Source organism: Lycorma delicatula, chromosome 2, assembly GCF_047948215.1.
Source record: "Lycorma delicatula isolate Av1 chromosome 2, ASM4794821v1, whole genome shotgun sequence".
Lineage (NCBI taxonomy): Eukaryota > Metazoa > Arthropoda > Insecta > Hemiptera > Fulgoridae > Lycorma > Lycorma delicatula.
Genome location: NC_134456.1, coordinates 215,406,527 through 215,425,924, shown reverse-complemented (window position 1 = coordinate 215,425,924; position 19,398 = coordinate 215,406,527). Strand labels below are relative to the sequence as shown.

The 19,398-nt window shown below is 28.9% G+C and overlaps 2 long non-coding RNA genes across 4 annotated transcripts in view; one reads left to right on the top strand and one right to left on the bottom strand.

Annotated features, from left to right (window-relative positions):
- LOC142320365 (uncharacterized) overlaps window positions 1-4,586 on the bottom strand; it is a 54,571-nt gene extending 49,985 nt beyond the window's left edge. Inside the window, exon 1 of the long non-coding RNA XR_012755358.1 lies at window positions 4,467-4,586. This is a non-coding gene — a long non-coding RNA (uncharacterized LOC142320365). The remainder of the gene's footprint in view (window positions 1-4,466) is intronic.
- Window positions 4,587-5,619: 1,033 nt separating this feature from the next.
- LOC142319644 (uncharacterized) overlaps window positions 5,620-19,398 on the top strand; it is a 49,857-nt gene continuing 36,078 nt past the window's right edge. For 2 of the 3 annotated variants that reach the window (XR_012755243.1, XR_012755244.1), the window contains exons 1-3: window positions 5,623-5,829; window positions 6,797-7,027; window positions 12,289-12,405. This is a non-coding gene — a long non-coding RNA (uncharacterized LOC142319644). Of the gene's footprint in view, window positions 5,830-6,796; window positions 7,028-12,288; window positions 12,406-19,398 lie in introns of all 3 variants that reach the window. The other variant, XR_012755242.1, reaches the window with a different exon arrangement.

The window sequence follows — 19,398 nt, the reverse complement described above, 5'->3', positions numbered from 1 at the left end:
ACTAGAGAACTTAAATTTTCATTTGCATTTTGATAATTGTTCATTTTCAAGTAAGGGAGTGAATCACATATACTCTGTAACTGTGTAAACTACAGCCTAATGTTTGACATTAGGCTGTAGTTTAACACCAAAAGCTCACGGCAATAATCAACTGCAATAAAAACTTTGCATTTAATAAACATATCGGCGTAGTATTTAGTTCAGTATCCTATACAAATATTTACCTACACCAGTAACATACGCTTTGTAAAGCTAAGCAAAAGTTACATTTACTGTTAACGGCTAATACATAGGAACCTGATAATTAGATCAAATAATACTACTTATTGGTAATACTTGCAATTTTTAAATAACATATAAGACAAATATTCTCTACTGACTTCTACATACTGTTATCTTTCAGACTTTGCATTGTTGCTTCCACCATGTTGTCCGGGATCGCTCTCATTTCTTTTTGTATGGAGGTTTCTTCAATGGAGCTAGCGGGTATAGGAGGCTGGTATAGTTTTAACAATCGATGTGTAACTGCTAAATGACTAATCACAACTAAAAATTCTTAGGTAAGGTTATGGGGGTTGTGGTAAGAAACTACTGAGGCAAGCAGCAATCTTAGCAAAACAGGATTGCCACTACTGCAAAAATAAGACCTCTGGTCTTACACAGTAGCTCTGTTAGTGTTAATAGGATAAAAAATTTTTTACATGGTTTTTTTATGTCAATTTATTTAATTTAATACTTTTTTTTTAAATATTGGATGGGCTTAATAAAAAGGCTTCCATATTATAAAAAAAAAAAAAAATAAAAACATACATAAAGATACAATACAACCCAAATCACATAAAATACATTAGGAATAATAATAAAAATGAAAGAGAGGATTTAAGGAGAATGTATATAATGAAATTTAATAAGAATGTATTATTAATAATGTAAGAATGTATTTAATGAAATTTATGTACATAAAAAAAAACAAGATGAATTGAATCTCCGATTTTTTTATTTTACAGGAAATAATGAATGTTGTTTCTGGTAACAAATTCAATTTTAAAATAAGTAAAAACAAAAATAATGAAAAGAAAGTGAGATCAATTACAAAAGTAATTGATATATATTAGGAATTACTAATATGGAAAAGTTGGGAAGAGAATTTATAGATGCAGATAATTTGAAGTAAATGGAAAGAATGATAAGACTGTAGGATTAAGACCAAAAGAAAAGCTCAGGAGATGGATAATTAAGATGAGGATATAAGCAAGAAATGTGAAGTGGTGTGGTGATTAACAGAGAAAGAATGGAAGCAGGAGACATTAAAATGGGGAGATACATAAATTCAACACCTAATCCATGACCTTGAATAAAGGATTAACATGAAGAAGAAAGAGCATAGTAAAATATTAGTAGCTATTAACATTTTAATAAATATATGCATTTATTTTTAAAAAGTAAGACATAAAAAAGGCCGTTTTCTATAATCAAAACAACTTCCTAATTAAGTAATTGGAGAATCATTTAAACAAAAAAAAAAAATTTAGAAAAGAAAATTTCATTAGTCTTCTAAAATATGTTTATGATTAGTGAATTGATAATTCAAAATTAAAAGATTTTAAGGAAATTTCAAGAAGCTAATATATTTGCGTAAACAGTACATCACAATTCTTGTTAAATTGATTTCTAACATCATTCATGGAATTACAATGCGTCTTATATTTTCATTATTTTACTTTTCCTTAAAGTAAAATTATTAAAGAATACTCTAACATTTTTATTAAAATAATTTATATCTCCATTATAAAGGTATGATAAAAGGAATAAAGTACCCTCAAGTTGAAGAGGAAATATAGAATCCAATTTTAAAATGGAGTGAAGAAAGAAATCAGATTAAGGGGTAAAGCTTACAAAAAATGGTTCTGGCATTGTAAAAAATGAATAAAATGTGGAAGTTTGAAAGTTGGATCATATTTCTAAAACTTCCTAACCAAACAACCAACTAGTTGAGAAAATTATTTTGATATTTTCAAAGTATATAATAAATATTATATAGTTTCTAATAACCAAGAAACTCAGTTATTTGTAAAATAGAAAAGGGAGTAGCATTATTAAATATTTAAGTTATAGTATTTTGTACTAAACCAGAATTGGAAAGGATTTACATTCTTGATTTTATAAGATTCAAGTTGACTGTACAAATAAATAAGACTGGTTTTATTTGAAATCTTCTGGATAGGAAACAAGAATCCCTATATGCTATCACAGTAACTTAGTTAAGATAGAATGGTAAATTAAGACAATAGATACTTTTATTAGAAGTTGATTGAGCCTAGAACATATTCAGCCTGGTGATATATAGCATATTTACGTTACAATAATGTAAACTTATAGTACCAATGTCCAGTTTTACGAACTTCAGAATTTTATTCAAAAAATGCTAAGGTCCGGTATTTACGAATTTAGAATTCTGTTTGAAAAATGCCAACGTCCGTATGACCAGACGTCTGGAAAATCGTTCATAAAATAATATTGTTATAATTGCCTTGAACACTATCTTTTATATATATATATCAAACTCGTTATAAGAAAAAGGTAAAAAAAAAACTAATAGAATTATTCGACGCGAGATCTCGTACACATAATTCTAGATTTAAATCAGTCAATAACAATAACGAAATAAAAGTTTAAAAAACAAACTCCTAGACCACAAACATCGTAACAACAACGCCATTGCCCATACCTTACACTTGCCAACTGCTACAACCCACTAATAACTTTAATAACATATTAAAAAACGATTATGTTGATTAATCATTTCACACTTTTGTTTAAATTTATAAATACAATATTTTTCAAGTATATTCATTTGTTTACTGTTTATTTTTATAATCAGTAATTTACTACGCTTACATTGCAATTAAATTATTAGTTCCATCTATGTCGCAGACGGTTTACATAAATCTCAATCATAAAAAAGAACGCGATAAATTAACGAGCTCTTCAAAAAACGATCTGTTACAGTCTCCAGTCTGTGTGGAATGTACAATAAATTAAGCCTACATCAGACAGTCTTATTTACTTCAAAATACGGTTCGAATAACTAACCGCTTCGGTGTAATACCTCAGGTGTAATTAATCTACAAATATGAACTTTGCCATTTCATATTTCGTAGTAAATAAAATACAAGTTACGATCATTACACGTTAACATTAAAATTTTATATTACATTGTTGAAAAAGATATGTTAATGAGTGTGTATGTTGGGAGTAAAAGCTCTAAATTTTGCTAATGATGCATTAATATATAAAATATCAGCTAATAAAATAGGCTAGCTGAATATACAAATTTAGTAAGAAGGCAGAAATTTTTATAATTAAGAATTGATACTTGAGTCTGAACATACTGCCCGCCAAAAATCATGCTATCATTTTTTACAACATTAAAATTAAATGTTATAATAATATGAAAATATATATGTACTTGCGCACTTGTACTTGTCTATACAACTAGGATTTCTTTGAATGTGTTCATGATGCAGAAGACATGTCCAATGGTCTGAATAACCATGGTGCCATTGGATAGAAAGTAAATGATGACTTATTGCACCTTTAGCGACTTAACGCATTTAACATAACACAATATCTGTGTTGCATATATGTGTGTGTGTGTGTGTGTGTATATGTGTTTATACATGTGCATGCTATATGTGTCAGCATATGTGCGTGTAGTACTATAATGTACATGTAAACCTAATATAATAATTAGTCTAGAGTAGAATGCTAGAAGAGCATATGAGTAAGATATAAATATACAAAATATTACATTAATAATGAGTATGTAACATTTATCACAATTTAAAGAATATTCAAACAATACAACAATTAAGTCACAATGATAAAGTATATTATCAATTTACAAAATTATTTTAATATTCTGTTACACGTGAAGTACTTTTATATTCAATTAATTGTCAGACACTGGCAACAAACAATTTAGGCATAGATCTTCAGAGCTGACCATTAATAGAATTTAAATCAACAACACTGCTACGTTGTGGATAACTTGCACAATGTGGATCTGTCTGTTGATTCCAATGCAAGGTTAAGTATTCTTGTTGATGACCAACACTAAATTTCCAATAGAAATATTACATGATAAAGGTGTTGCTGCAAATAGATTGCATGAATTTTTTAAGTAATTGCAAATGGCCTAAACAATTAATTGGAAAATTTATAACCAGTTGCGTAATTTGTTTCTGTTTGTTTATTTTTGAGATATTATTTCGCCGGTATTATAAATAGAAAACAAAGTCAGAAACGTTTGCGTATATGAAATAGTTAATTTATTTTGTAAAAATAGGAGAGTGCAAATTGTATTTTAAAATTCACTACGTGATAAGTTTGGATACAATAGGCAAACAAAAATAATGACACTTATTTTAATCTACATTAAAATAATATATATAAAAAATTCTTACCTCGACCAACAACGAGGGTTATTTAAAATAAACGTATAAGATATAATATTAATAGTTAAGTCTGACCACAGACATGAGAATCCAAATGGAACTGTGCAAACAACAAAGATGGCAGCTGGATCCATACGCATTATTCTCAGTCACGGACGTAATTTCACTGTCTCTCCCCACCACTCCATAACCGTCTTCCACAACTAATTTCTTCAACTGCCAGAGCTTGTGAAAATTGTGAAAATAACCACACCATCTAAACTGTATTCTTACACTGCACTCTCTCAGAACAAGCGACCGACCGACAGTTTAATATTATTTTTTTTAAACATTTAATAACTTATAATCATAAAAAATAATTGAAACCAAATTTTAAACGTATATACACGTTAACAAAGGAACGTAACCAAGGAATCCAAACGGTAGTAAGGTTTTCAATTATTTCTTTTTACCTAGTATTCAATTAACTTAAATAATTTACACTCACGCATACATTATAGTTGCAACACAATTTTACAACTTAGTAAAATTTTATTTTACTCATTAATAGTACTGTCAAATGGAGAATATAACATCGATTTCAAATATTTTAGGAATTTTTTTTTTTTTTTTTATAAATAATAGTAAAATTATAATATACTGATTCGTTAATAAAAGTAAAAAAATAAATAAAAAAATTTTACCGTAAAAATTAAAAATTTTATTTTTTCATCCCTTGCCGGTTAGAGCTTGGTAGGTTTATTCTATGTAAATGTGTTATAAGTCAAATACTCAACGCAGTTAATTTACCTGATGCCGATCTTCGCGGGCAAGGGGCCAAGAGGGACCTAAAAATCAGATTAATTGGCAACATGGCACCTGTCACTACCTAATGTTCGAACTGTTTCTTATACAAGCTTCCTATTAAGATTAATATTAAGATTCTCTGTATATTAAGAGAGGGGGAGTGTGCAGAGACTCTCTCCCCTCGTTTGACTCTCGTTCTCTTGGCTCGTGTCGAAATTCATCAAACTGCGTGTGTCAAAATGTATGTTACGTTGATGAAAAATTATAATTGTCTATAATATTATTAGCTGTTTCCATTATATTCAGCGATGTAGAAAAAATAAACAAATCTTACATAATAATAATATTAGCTTACATTTTCTTTCTGATAATTTATTAATCTATTAAAAGTGTTGTTAACGAATAACGTTGTCATACAGTAAATAATGTTTTATTTCTTTTCTGTAAGTGTTTTAAAAATCGTATCAAATTTTGATTGTATTTATCGTATTCAGTATATTAGACGTGTATTTTTCAGATTTCAGTATATTTGTATTTTACGTGAAGCTAGACAACCGTTTAGAAAATAATTCTACGTGTAAACTAGGTAAGTTCTTTCAAATAATAATATTTTGTAATAAGAAAAGTAGTACACAAATAATGTGATTATTGGTTAACTTATGGGAATTTAATGATTTTGTTTTGGCAAAAATCATTATTTTTAGGTTAGTCAAATATATTTTTATTCTTGTTATTTTAATTAAAATTAAGTACATATTACTTTATAAAAATATGTAACTAATATAATTTGCTTTCAAGTAAGTTCCGGTACACTAGAACAGGGGTTTTGCTGAATCTTTTGTAGACTAAACGTTTTATTTACGTATTTCTATTTAAATATGCTCTACTTAATAATTATTTCGGGTATCAATATTCTAGTTTTTTTGTTTGAAGTTCTGTTTTTTTGTTTAGATTTCTGTTAATAACAAAACCTTTTGCCTCTGTCTACATTTGGTGATTAATAAATTAGCTATCTATTTTAGAAAGATAAATTGCCTTTTTTGTTTGGTATGAAATACTTTACAAATATTTTCTCACTTTTCTTGAAACCTACATTGTGTTCTGCAGATCAAAGCGGTCGGTTTTTATCTTAGTTTGTCAGACTTATTATTAACTTTTTTCGACAAAAATTTAGCCAAAAGTTTTATTCTGATTTTTTTTTTCATTTTTATTTTTAATTAACCGTGATAACTTACAATTGTAAACATAATAAATGAATACAACTTTTCAAATTCACTTGTACGTGTTAGCTAAAGAACATAGCTAACGGTACATAAAAGGGTAATGATGAATGATGCTTTCAATTATTTAATTTTACCTAATATTCAATTTATGTATAATTACAACCGCGCACGTAAACGTGACGATTGCACATTTATATAAAATTACATTCGCGTGCGGTTTTATAATTTTTTTTTTTTTTTTACTAAATATTTTTTTTATTTTAATTTAAAGCAGAAATTTAAAAATATCGAATATTGTAATTAACAATAAAATTTTTTTTTTCTGTTTAGCCTCCGGAACCACGTAATATTATTAGTTTAGAGGACGAATGAGTTTAGTCTTGTACTGTGTCAGCTCGACCGTTCCTGAGATGTGTGGTTAATTGAAACCCAACTCGCCAAAGTACACCGGTATCCACGATCTACTGTTCAAATCCGTATAAAAGTAGGATTTGAACCTTAGAACTCTCGATTTCGAAATCAGCTGATCTGCGAAGACGAGTTGACCGCTAGACCAACATGGTGGGTTAATTTTAAAACGGTTATATTAAAAAACTTATTTGGTTTCTGTTTTAGGTTAAAGTTTTCAGTATTTGGACTACACCTTTAACCCCAGGTGCAATTATCAAAAGCACGTTCTTAACTACTTTATTTGAACAGAAGTAAAAAAATTGTACATTGCAAGTAAAAATAATTAAAAAAAAAAAAACAAAAAAACAATGAAATAAAGTTAAAAATTAAACAATTATATATTTATAAATTCTGAATCATAGCGATCGTTAGAAAATAAACATTCACAGTCATTATAACATCTTGAAAGTAGCAGACACGAATTCATAATTTGGAGAAATATTTAAATAAATTTTGTAACAGTGGATAAAGGTGTATGATTATTTTACATTTTTCAAAATTTTATATTTTGGATACCGGATGTAAAATTAGACAATTATCTTTTCTGTTTATATAAGTTATTTCTTTTAACGAATAATATTTTAGAAACAAAAAACTTTATTTTACAGATTAATTCTTTTACATATAGATATACGAAATTTCTTAATTTTTCTAAGTCAACAAAATCATTTACGTATTACGTAATTCCATAAAATTATCTTCAATTATATAACTGTTTTATGAAACTAATAATATTTAATATTTGTACTAACAGAGTACTGGTAATTAATCTGATTTACAATATCTTGCTTTATTTCTTCTAACAATTTTTTATATTTTTCTCCATCATAGCATCTAAATTGGTAGTAAAGAATTTAACAATCGAACTGAGACCGTTAACAATTCCTCTTTTATTTACTTAATTACTTACTAAGACTATTTTTAACTTTTCATTTATTAACATTTTTGTACGAATAATACTTTTATCTCTAGACTTATGACTATTTTTACTTACATTATAGAATTTATAATTAAAATATTTAATACATATTCAGAAATATTATTTAAATTTTATAAATGATTTAAAACCTTATCTATAATAATGAATAAATGTACGGAAAGAGGCTTCTAATTTGGCTAAATCCAATTCTATCGGGATCATTTACGAATTAATTTCAGCTGCTCTAGGATGAATTCATTTAGGAACAGGAGGACCTACAAGAGAATTCAAATACCGATTAGTTTCTGTATTCGGAAGATTTTTCTGTTGTATTTGTTTAACCTTTCGAGGTCGTAAAATGTATTTTGATTTTTTTATTATACGTCGTTCATCTATTTCTGCTGTTTTTCACTGAACTTACTTTTCCTTCATCCTATCTATTTTTCGCTTTACGTCGTTTTTGGAGAGTCTTGATAAAAACATCAGGTGAGATATCCAGTAAATCTTTATTTATATTTATTTTTCCTTGAATTTAAAATTTTTTTTTTTCATTAGTTTCCTTTACTTGTTTATGCATTTTTTTCACCTTTTCTTTATGATTGTTAATGTAATCGTTTATTACCTGCCGCTGAATATCAGCTTCTAATAATGAAGTTGGGTTATGTCCATAAAATTTTCAAACCGTTTTAATTTGGTAACAGAATAAACGCTACTGTTATACGCAATAACTGCATATTTTATTTTATTTTTAATCCTTTAGTTTTTTTACTTCTTGTCGGTTAAAAATTCTAATATGTTCAATTAGCGTAGACTGAAATCTTTCACGTTGACGATGGATGTCGTGTTTCTAAAATATATTTTAATTTTATATATTCGCATTAATTTTTTAATTATTGAATTCGGTGTCATTATTAGAAATAATTTTTTCAGGTATTTTATAATGAGTTAATTAATTTAATAATTTATCAGCTGCTTCGGTCGATTGTGATATTTCAATCCGTTATACTTGTGTACACCTAAAATACTATCTAAATTGACAAAATCTTTTGTTTAAAAAAAAAAACGCTGTCAATATGAAGTACTTTCAGTGGTTTAGGTGTTGGAATCAAATTCATTTCTAAACTTAAAGGAATTCTTTCACGATTTGTTTTTAAACGAATTTCACATTTGTATAATTTTAGATATGTATTTTTAAATGCGAGGTATAATATTAGCGGATCTAAATCTATCAAAAATATGTTTAAGTCACGATATATGTTCCTCTAAACTAGTTGAATAAATATGATAAACAGATTAATTTTATTCTGAATTCCAAGTAGTATATTCATAATGTGTTGGAAGGTAGGTAAGCTATTAAGTAGATTTCATTAGAAAGCTACCTATTGTAATGGATACCATGACTCGACTTTGGGAAAATTTCGACATATCTTCGCGTTTCACATCCTCCAGACTCCAAAGCCACCGTCAGCTCAAAAGCATATATACATATATATATATATATGTATATATATATTTCACTTTCTCGTGGACAACGATAACTGCCGTAATTTTCCGCAAATCACTTTCAAATTGTTCCCTAAAAAATAAATCCGACCCAAAATTTCAGACGAGTTTGTTAACGGCCAAAATCGGTCCATGGGGATAGAAATGGGGGGCTTTTTCGAAAAAACAAAATATTGCTATTACCTTTTTATTAAGTAAAATATCGAATTCGTTTATGTTCCTACGATTCTTTGGATAAGAGCCTAAAACATTTGTAAGTTTTTTGATTTCACCAACCATTGGCTCAGGGGGTGGAAAAATGAGGTTTTGAAGACAAAAAAATTATACCTCCCTTAATATGCACAGTATCGCATCGCTTTAAAGTGTTTTATTTCATAAAATATAGCCTAATCTAAGTACAATTAATCTAAAATTTGTCGCATCGAGTCTAGTTCATATTATTAATCAAGTCGATTTCATGAATCGAACCACACTGGTTCGATTCTTCAACAGTTGTACAAAACCTTGAAAATTTGAACATGTTTAATTTTATTCACTGTACGTTAATTTTATTCAATGTAATTTAGAAAACATAAGAGTAGTGTCCTGAATAATGACAACCCATTTCTTCTCCTCTTTAATGAAGATATTTTCAACAGTTACAGGCTTCATACTCTTGTCTAACATGTTATAAATTTTAGGTCCTAAATAGACAAATGATTTTCGAAACCGTTTTTTAAATACAGCCGGGATTTGTGAGTTTTCTGCATCCATCCTTTTTGTATTGTACACATTGTCTATTTCATGATTTTTACAACTATTGAAAAATACTCTTGATAATTTTTATATGTATAGATTCTTTACGGGTAAAATATTCAGCTTATCGGAAACCTCAAGAGATGGGTTAAAACTGCTTTTGAAATCAATAATTCTAATTATTCTTTTTTGTGCTATTTCCACATTTAAGATTTATAAGCGTCTGCCCGATGTTCGGTTCTAAATTCAAGACTAGATTTCATAAGTGCATTATATACACACAAATCAACCGTCTGTAATCGCAATAATTATTTTTAACGTTAATTAAACCAGGTTAGCGAGCGAAGTGAGTGTAGATTATTCCTTTTTTTTTTAGTACTTAATTTTTTTACCAGGATTTCTCGTAATCTATTAACCTTAGAGATTGGTATCGGGTTTTTTTTAAATTTTAATTTCTAGTTATCGTTTCGACCCCCGCCACAGCTTATCGGTGTTTATCGATATATACCGGTGAAGTTCCGAATATATAATAATATTAGTAAATATTTCGATCTTTTAACTACGTATTTGGTATGTGTCTACATTCACTGGAGAAATGTCGATCGATATTCTCAAATTTCGATCTTCCACGTTTACAGGTATATTACACGCGTGCAGTGCAAAATAACGAAATTTTTAGCGCGGGTACTCCGTGAATTAGAGGGATTTAATTCGGGCGAAAGGGATTTCTAACGAAAAATTTGTTTTGTAACTCGTAACTTACGTCTTAAATAAGGAAAAATATTTCAAATTTTATAAAAATCAGAGGCGAGTCCATAACAATTGTAACTACCGTTACGTTTATCGTGCAATTCTAACCCGGTATTAAAATAATCCCGTTAGTTAAAGGCCATTTTGTCAAACGGGAATGTATATCTATGAGAATTAAGTTAATACATTAAAATATGTTTAGTATTACTTAAAGTGAAGCGTAGAAAAATATTATTTTAAACAGCATTAATGAAAGAAGATTATAACATATGTTTTGCAAGCATATATAGTATTTCGGTTTCGTTACTTTGCTATCTTCAACGATTTTTATTTTGCTTCGCCTGACCATATTACCGTACAGATTAAAATTTAAAGTATGGAAATGGATTCGTATTATGAAACCGTGGAATACTAGGAGGTAGAAACAAATACGGATCTACGTAGTTAGAAAATTTCTACTTTTTGATGCGTTTGAAATCTTTCGTCAGCCATCTTCGATCCGCCATATTGAATAAATTTTTTTTTAAATTATGAAACGATACACGATTGCAATGCAATGTTTTACGGAAAAAACAATGGCGAAAACGATTTCTCATCAACGCCTTCGTTTTTTATTTATGAGCAATGAAAGTTGAATTCGCGATAGAAGTAAAACGAGTTAAAACCCCCGTAGTAACTTTTTTGTTACGTATACCGTTCAGAATTACATTTGATAACAAACTTTAAACAGTTGGAATTATGGCCCAAACCCTAGTAAAAACAGCCTTCTCAATAGTTATAATAAAAAATAACGTAATTTGCAATACTACTACAAATTAAACGGTTAGGACAACCGAGGTATTATTTACTTTAATTATCGCAATATTTAATTTTAAAATTTAGTTAAATGTTTTCAGTTCTAAATTACTTAATACAACAAAATTTGAAAAAAATTAAACGGTTTTGAAATTTAAAAATTTGTTACAGATTTAGAAGGTAAATCGGTTATTATTTTACAATGCGAATTATTAACTTCTCATTTTGGTTTCTTATTTCAACATACAAATACAGCTTATATATATACTAATATCCCCATACCGCTTCGCCACCACTATCTTGCGTTTCCCGACGCGGTCAATTTTTCTAATTTTATGTTTTTTAATCAAGTTATGTATTATTTAAGGAAGGCATGTACTATTATTGTATACATTATGAATGTAAAATACAATAAAATTGTTCATGAAGCGCGTTTTACCTCGTTTTATTGTTGAAACGATTTTTTCGTCATAGCAAATTTGATTGCTTATCGCTCGACAACGAAGGAATTAACAGAAAAACGGGTTTCACCATTGCTTTTCCTGTAAAATTTTAAATCGAAATCGTGGGTCCACCATACTATTTAAAAAATTAAGTTTGATTCAATACGGCGGACAAAATTAAAAAACCCAACAATTTTTTTATTTGTAATTATGTCCATTTCTTTCAGTTTCCAGATACTTCTCAGATACGCAGCAAAAAGTTCCCGATCTTTAATATCACCCGGTGTGTATAAAAGAACATGTCCTGAATGATCGACTGATTCGTCAACGTCCAGCAAAAATGAGTGAGTATATGTTCTTCTTGCGGTGTTCCATTTCAATAAAATGGATTTTTTAAACATTCCGAATATAAAGAGTTAAAACGGAGTAACAATAAAACTTGTATTTCTTTTTTTTTTTAATTTGTTGGTAACAAATGAAGATATCAACTTTGCTTTTGATGAATGTAATTTTCATTTAAATATTTAAAAACAATTTTCTACATTGTTTTTGTTGAAAATCAGCATTGAAAGTACTAAGAAAATTTAAAAAAATATATTTGAACATTCCTTGCAAATTTTCCCCATTTCCGACAATGTTAAACGAGATACGTATTCACTAGATTGGGGCTTCCAAATACTCCTGCAGATATATATCGAAAAAACAATTTTCGGTATTTTTTAATAGGTGTGACGACTTACAGTACAAATGGAATTTGTCTAAAATATTGGTTTTATAAGTATTATTAGAGTACTCTAAAATATTAATAAAATTGTTTGGATTATAATTAGGATTCTTTTCCAAAATATGTGTGGGAAAATTAGATCGTTCTTTGTGTCCTTTATACACAGTTGATGTGTTCTTTAATCCTAGTCGAAAAGGATAACTCGAAAATGATTCCCCTGTAGGATGTTAAAATTTTGGATTTAAGACTTTTGTAATATTTAGTTGTGTACCTGTCCTTAAAGGCTTTTCAACGATATATCATAAGTAGGGTACTTGTGGTTTTCATCGGTTCCAATGTTATAGCCAAATAATTTTTTTTATTTAAATTTATTGATTTATTAGTAATTATTAACCTCTGATTCTAAAAAAAATAATAAAAAATATCAGAATTTGGTAATGAAATATAATTTTATGTACTTTTCATTAAAACAAAAATGTGTATATGTAATTAAATAGACGTACAAGGAAGTTATGTGGTTTCTACATCAGATTTTTTATACGGTAAAATATTTACAAAATGCCAAAAAATTTTAAAAATTTCCTTAACATCAACTTCAAAGATTTCAAAATGGGGCCATCTTAATTTTTTATTCTTCCATATCTTTGTAATTGTTTGATAAAATTTTTACTTATTACAAAATTTATTAAGCATTTTATTTTGAACAAAATGACACCGCACTTGTAAAACTCCGTTAACACAAACAATTGAGTTATTGCAGACAATTAACCCGGCAGTACGTTTTTGACCCGTAATGCAAGCTGATTTATCTGTTTCTGTTTCCTCCAATAAATGTAATGAAAATTATTAATAATAGTAAATTAATAAAAATTATCAGCTTTGCTCTCGTGTCCCTTCTACGTTGTATGCTTGGAAATGCAAAAGTTTAACATTTAATCAAGGACACGTAAAATTATATTCGTACAGAAAATGTAGTATTAGAATGATGATAGTTCTTTCTTTTAACTAGTCTAAACATTTTATTTGGTTTGCCTATGCGCGTGCGTGTGTATGTACTGAGATCGCATAGACAAAAACCAAAAGAATAAAAGCGAACAGATTTGTTAGTTGTTTATAATAATTACTTTATATTGCACAGCTGCGCACTCACTAGCCCACTCACTGTCATTCTCTCTCTTTCTACACGCACTCGTGTGTCATACAACATTAGATAGAAACTTTTAACCTTGACTTTTGTTTAATATTACAGTGGACAGCTGTCCACTGTTAAAGATGATACATTGTTTTTATGTTAAATAATGTATGTCTTTGATCAGTTCTCTTGTGTTTTACTTATTTTTTCGGTAATGATTTACTAGTTTATCCTTTCCTCAGTTTTTTCTCTAAAATATGTATATATATATTTTTTTTTTTCATTTGCAGACCATTTCTTAACTAATTTCAGGGGATAATTTTTTTAAATAAAAGATTAACGATTACGTATTTCCGTTTCTTACCCTGAATCAGAAAATATAGTGTCCCTAAAGTCGCTTGACCGAGAAATACCGTATTTCAAAAGCCGAAACAATACTTGTGCTTTTACATCGACAATAAATTATGTATAGATAGTAAAATTTATTATACATTTTGTAAAAACCGTACAAGAATTGCTCAAAATGCTCTCCATGTACTAGTACTTCAACATATTTGTACAACGGTTTTTCACACTTGTATCAATTTTTTATACAAATGTTTGTTTCCGTTTGACAGTTTACATTCATATTCGATTATTTGTCTCGACTGTTGCAAATCTTATGAGAGAAAATACTATTTTTCAAAATTACCCAAAGTTTAACGATGTAACGTCACATGATCAGCTATACCACGTCTTCCGACCCGCTCGTCATAGTTGCTGCCAATAAATTCTCTTACCGACAAATTGTAATACGGTGGAACACCATCTTGTTGCAAAATTAAGTTAATATTTTCAAACGAAGGATTATTTTGTAGTTCAAGTAAAACTACTTCGTGTAGCAATTTCAGGTAAGAATCACCACTACTTACAGTGCCATTAATTACTTTGTTAAATGGGTTATAAACCGCGCGCGCGTGTGTGTGTGTGTACAGGATGCAGTTGAATCGGTACATTTTTAAATGTGATATGAAGCACACGCGGCTTATGGAATATAATGCGTCAAAATTTTACTGTAACATAACTCCCCCATCTACAAATAAAACACCGTATTGTTGATTATCTGGCACAGGTGTATTTTCCTATAAATATTTCAATATACAATACAACAATAATAATTACAATCAATATACAATATATTACTACCCAAATCGATATATCAGCTGTGACCATATTATTTTTCCTGACCATCAACAAATTGCTTTAAGTTTATTTTTTTAATTCTACGTCCTAAGGTCTGTTGATAATTCAGAGTGTTTCACTTCGTCCATATTCAATTCATTCACATCAATAAATGTTAGGATACCCATAACTTTCAATCATATCCTTGCACAATATTTGACTATTATATGAATTTATAAATATATCCCTGGTACCACTTTAGTTACGCTTTCTTTTTCATTTACAATCGTTAACCTTTCCTTCCAAAAATAATACGGTTCTAATTTATAATTTTCTATTAATATTAAATAATCAGATGTTTCACCAACTCCATTATTTATACACATGTGTAATAATGCATTTGAAATTACATATAGTCTACTCATTTTTAGAAGTACATAAAATTTTATTTCACTAATAACTTACGATTTCTTTTTTATTGCTATAAATGGAACCAATGAAAATAAGTACCACTTATGACACATCGCTGAAAAGCTCTCAATGAGCGCTTATTACTGTAGTTAAGAAAAAGTTCAAAATACAAATTTTTAAGGATTTCTTGCTTTTTCGACACTTGGTTCAGTCGATTTCAATCAAAATGGGAGGTGCAGTACTAGGTATTACAAAAGTTCTAAATCCAAAATTTAAACATACTGCGGCTAATCGTTTTGGAGTTATGCGAGATAGGAACGTACATACATACAGACGTCACGCCGAAACTAGTAAAAATGGATATCTCCATTGAAATCAGGAAACCGAAATTTTTCGCGATCACCGAATATTCATTAATAATAAATATTCACCTTCTTGATAAGCGGTTTTCATTTATACAACAGTACTCCTGTCAACAATTGCACTACCGAAAACCGCTTTTAAACGATGAAAAACATTCGTAAGCTTCACATTTTCTGCTGTTAAAAATTTGATCACTGCGCGCTGTTTTAACCGTGTTGACATATTGGCCGTACTCGACTCCATTTTAACTGCTGCTGAAAACAATCCGTTAAATGAATTTCAACGCATTATCGCAGGTTTGTAAAGAGGGATCTTCTTAGCTACCATGTGCTACCTCGCCCAACTCGATAGTACCTTTTGCCTCCGTGTAGCACGCGAGTGTGCAAAATTTATCAGCCTCGTATTTATTTATTTATTCTTTTTTCGGTTTTATGTGATTTTAAAAGTTATTACTTTTATTTATTTTATATACAGTGGGTTGTATATATATCACTCGTTCATTATAATAGCCTGATATGTCATCATGAAGTTCCACATATTCCAAGTCACTTTAGGAATAAGAACCTTGAAAATCAACAATAATAGTCTGAACTTGTGGAATTTCTTCTAAGATGGTTTTTACTCCAGGAATAATTTTCATTTTTTTGGATACTTATGTATTACAACGATGGCGCCACTGAAAGGCTATATTGAAATAAGAATATAAATAAAATTATAAATATAAAAAAATAATTTATAATTTTATTATGGTACTTTTGGCTCCATCTAACATCTAACTAATCACAGCGACTAACTGACTAACTACAGATTGCCTTTTAAGTGGCGTCATTATAATACAGAAGTACCGTTTTTTTAATGTTTTATACAATTTTTCCACACAAGTCAGATGAAACAGAATGTAAATATTCTTTACAGGCATTCCTGATTACAACTAAAGTTAAAAAAACAGTACCTTTTTTGTGCTCACCATGATAAAATATATTAGAATATTAGTAAAAAATAAAATTGTAATGTTATTAAATGCAACATAAAATACTTTCTTTGCCAACAGTATTAGTATACAATATTTAAAGATTAAATAAATAAAAAAAGATAAATAAAGAGTAAGAGCTATTTAATTTTAATTATATATTTTTATTAAAACTTGTTTATTCACCATATTCAGTATTGTAAAAATGTCATGATTCTTGTGTTTTTGTAGACATCCTTCCTGGGAAGTCCCTAATTAAGATCTGATTACTGAGGTGTTTAACTGAGAAATTTACCCAAAAGTATCAAAGCCTTCATATTTTGAGAAAAAACAGGGAAAGAAAAATTTCTTTGAAAGCTTTTCTAGTATTTTCCAGTTTATTTCAGCTGTCTAGCATCAATGTAAAGCTTTAAGGTTTATTGCTTAGGTTATGTTAAACATCAATTAATTGGCAGTTACAATTGCTAAAAGAGTGCTGCCCAGTTTCAGGAAAAAATATATTAGTTTGGCCTTTATAAATACTTACTTGTTATGACACTTATGATACATTTATAAACGTAGGTCTCATGAATCCTATTGGAATAACTAATGTTATTTCAAGAATAGCTTACAGAGATTTACTTTCTGGGTTGCCATGAATGATGCAACAAACACCTGTAAGTTCTGTTACCAAGTTCTGTTACCATATATATTTCTTTTATTTCACACATTACGATGCATACTATTAAAAATGAAGGAAAACGTCTACTATTGTATTTACAATACAGAATGAAGAAATAAAAAACAGGATTGAGTGTTAAATCTTATTTAGAAGATATGAAATGGCAGATTTTACTCATCTAGTTATTGGTGATAGAATGGCTAAACAAAGAGGAAATTTTCACACCCCTATAAAAAAAAAAAAATTGGAATCTATGTAGCATGTATATCACAAATGTTGTTTTTGTGGATGAGTCAGTGGTGTGTGATTGCTTTTAAAATTTTCAAGTAATTTATTTATATCTGAAAAATCTTTCAGGTGAATCAAAAACGTCTGTGATAAGTTATATGTAGCTCTTAAAATCTATAACCAGATTGTTTCAAATTTTTTAAACATTACTCATCATCATATTTTAAGTAGGTCTGCGAAATTTCAAAAAAAATTATTTTTGGTACATTTTCATTTTTTACTCTTTATGAAGACATTTTCATGATTATCTGTATGAGATTCAGTGTGTGCTGGATTCATTCTAAATTCAATTAAAAGTTTGAGTTTTTGATATAATCTTTTTAATTTATATTTTAATAGTTAACATGGGAGGAAAGGGGCTGATTGGTGCTAGATTCCTTTCTGGTAAAACATTCTGTACAGGTATAATAGCTGTACATATTAAAAAAAAATCTATTGAGTGTGTTTCTCACACTAAGCTGTTAGGTATATTAAGTTGATTGCCACCTTTAGAAATTACCTTTTCAAAATGATCTGTTCTCCTTTCACATTTGCATAGCTTTTGAATATTACTGCTTAAATATTTTTGCGTCAAACAACTTCGCCAATAATACCGTCTAGTAATTAAGTTGATTGCTGAACATCTATCTTTTCTTCATCATTGATATCATAACAAATTCACTATAGTATTGTTTTCGCCGTTGCGTAAAGTTGTTTAATTCCAGTGAATTCAAGATTATGGTCGAGCCTTGTAATACAGGCTTGGTAATTTTATTTTGCATTTTTGTAAGGCTTATCTACGTGTATTTTTAAATAGGTTGTTTAGGTTTGTTTTCGATATCATTTCTCTCAGTCTCCAGTTTGACTTACTGATTGCATCATCATATTGGTGTCAATGTATTTCATATCTCGCATTATTTATTGCTGTTTAGTCTTAATGTATATGTTATTCTTAAGTGTTTTTTATTCTCAACCAATTTCAATATTGTCATAGTTGCTAGAAGTCTATTTATCTTTGTCTGCCCTGATGTCATTTCTTCAACTTTTATGTATTCAGAAATTTATTTTATCAGCCTTACGTAATTCTTTAGTGGTCTGCTTGCTTGTAAATTATTTTTGTTATGTCTTCGTTCCCGAATTCCAGACGTTTTCTCTAATCGTTCTCATACTAACACTTAAACACTACTCTTGTTGTCAACACACACACACTCTTCTGTCCATTGCTTTGTTCGCTTCCCCTACTTCTCACCATTTGTTCATTCTAGTCCTGACTTTCCCGTTGTGCGGTTCCTGATCCTCCAAGACTGGCTTTGTTGTTCTCTCTCTCTCTCTCGTATAATGTTAATACTTTCGTCGTCTTCAAGTATCCTTCTGTTTCTTTCACAATTTCTTTTCGGTGTAAATTTTTTTATTCATTTAATCACTAAATAAAGCAGGAGATAAAATTCTTCCTTGCTTTAAACTTGTTTTCATCTTGACACATTATGATTAATAATTGCAGTTATTATTCTATACTGCCCCTTACTCTATTCTATAACTCAAATTGCCTTTGTACAGTTCCTTAATCCTGTCTTAAGTGTCATTTTCTAAATCAATCCTCAAATCTTGGTAAATTGTTTTTCAGTTAATTCTAATTTTTTCTTCAAGT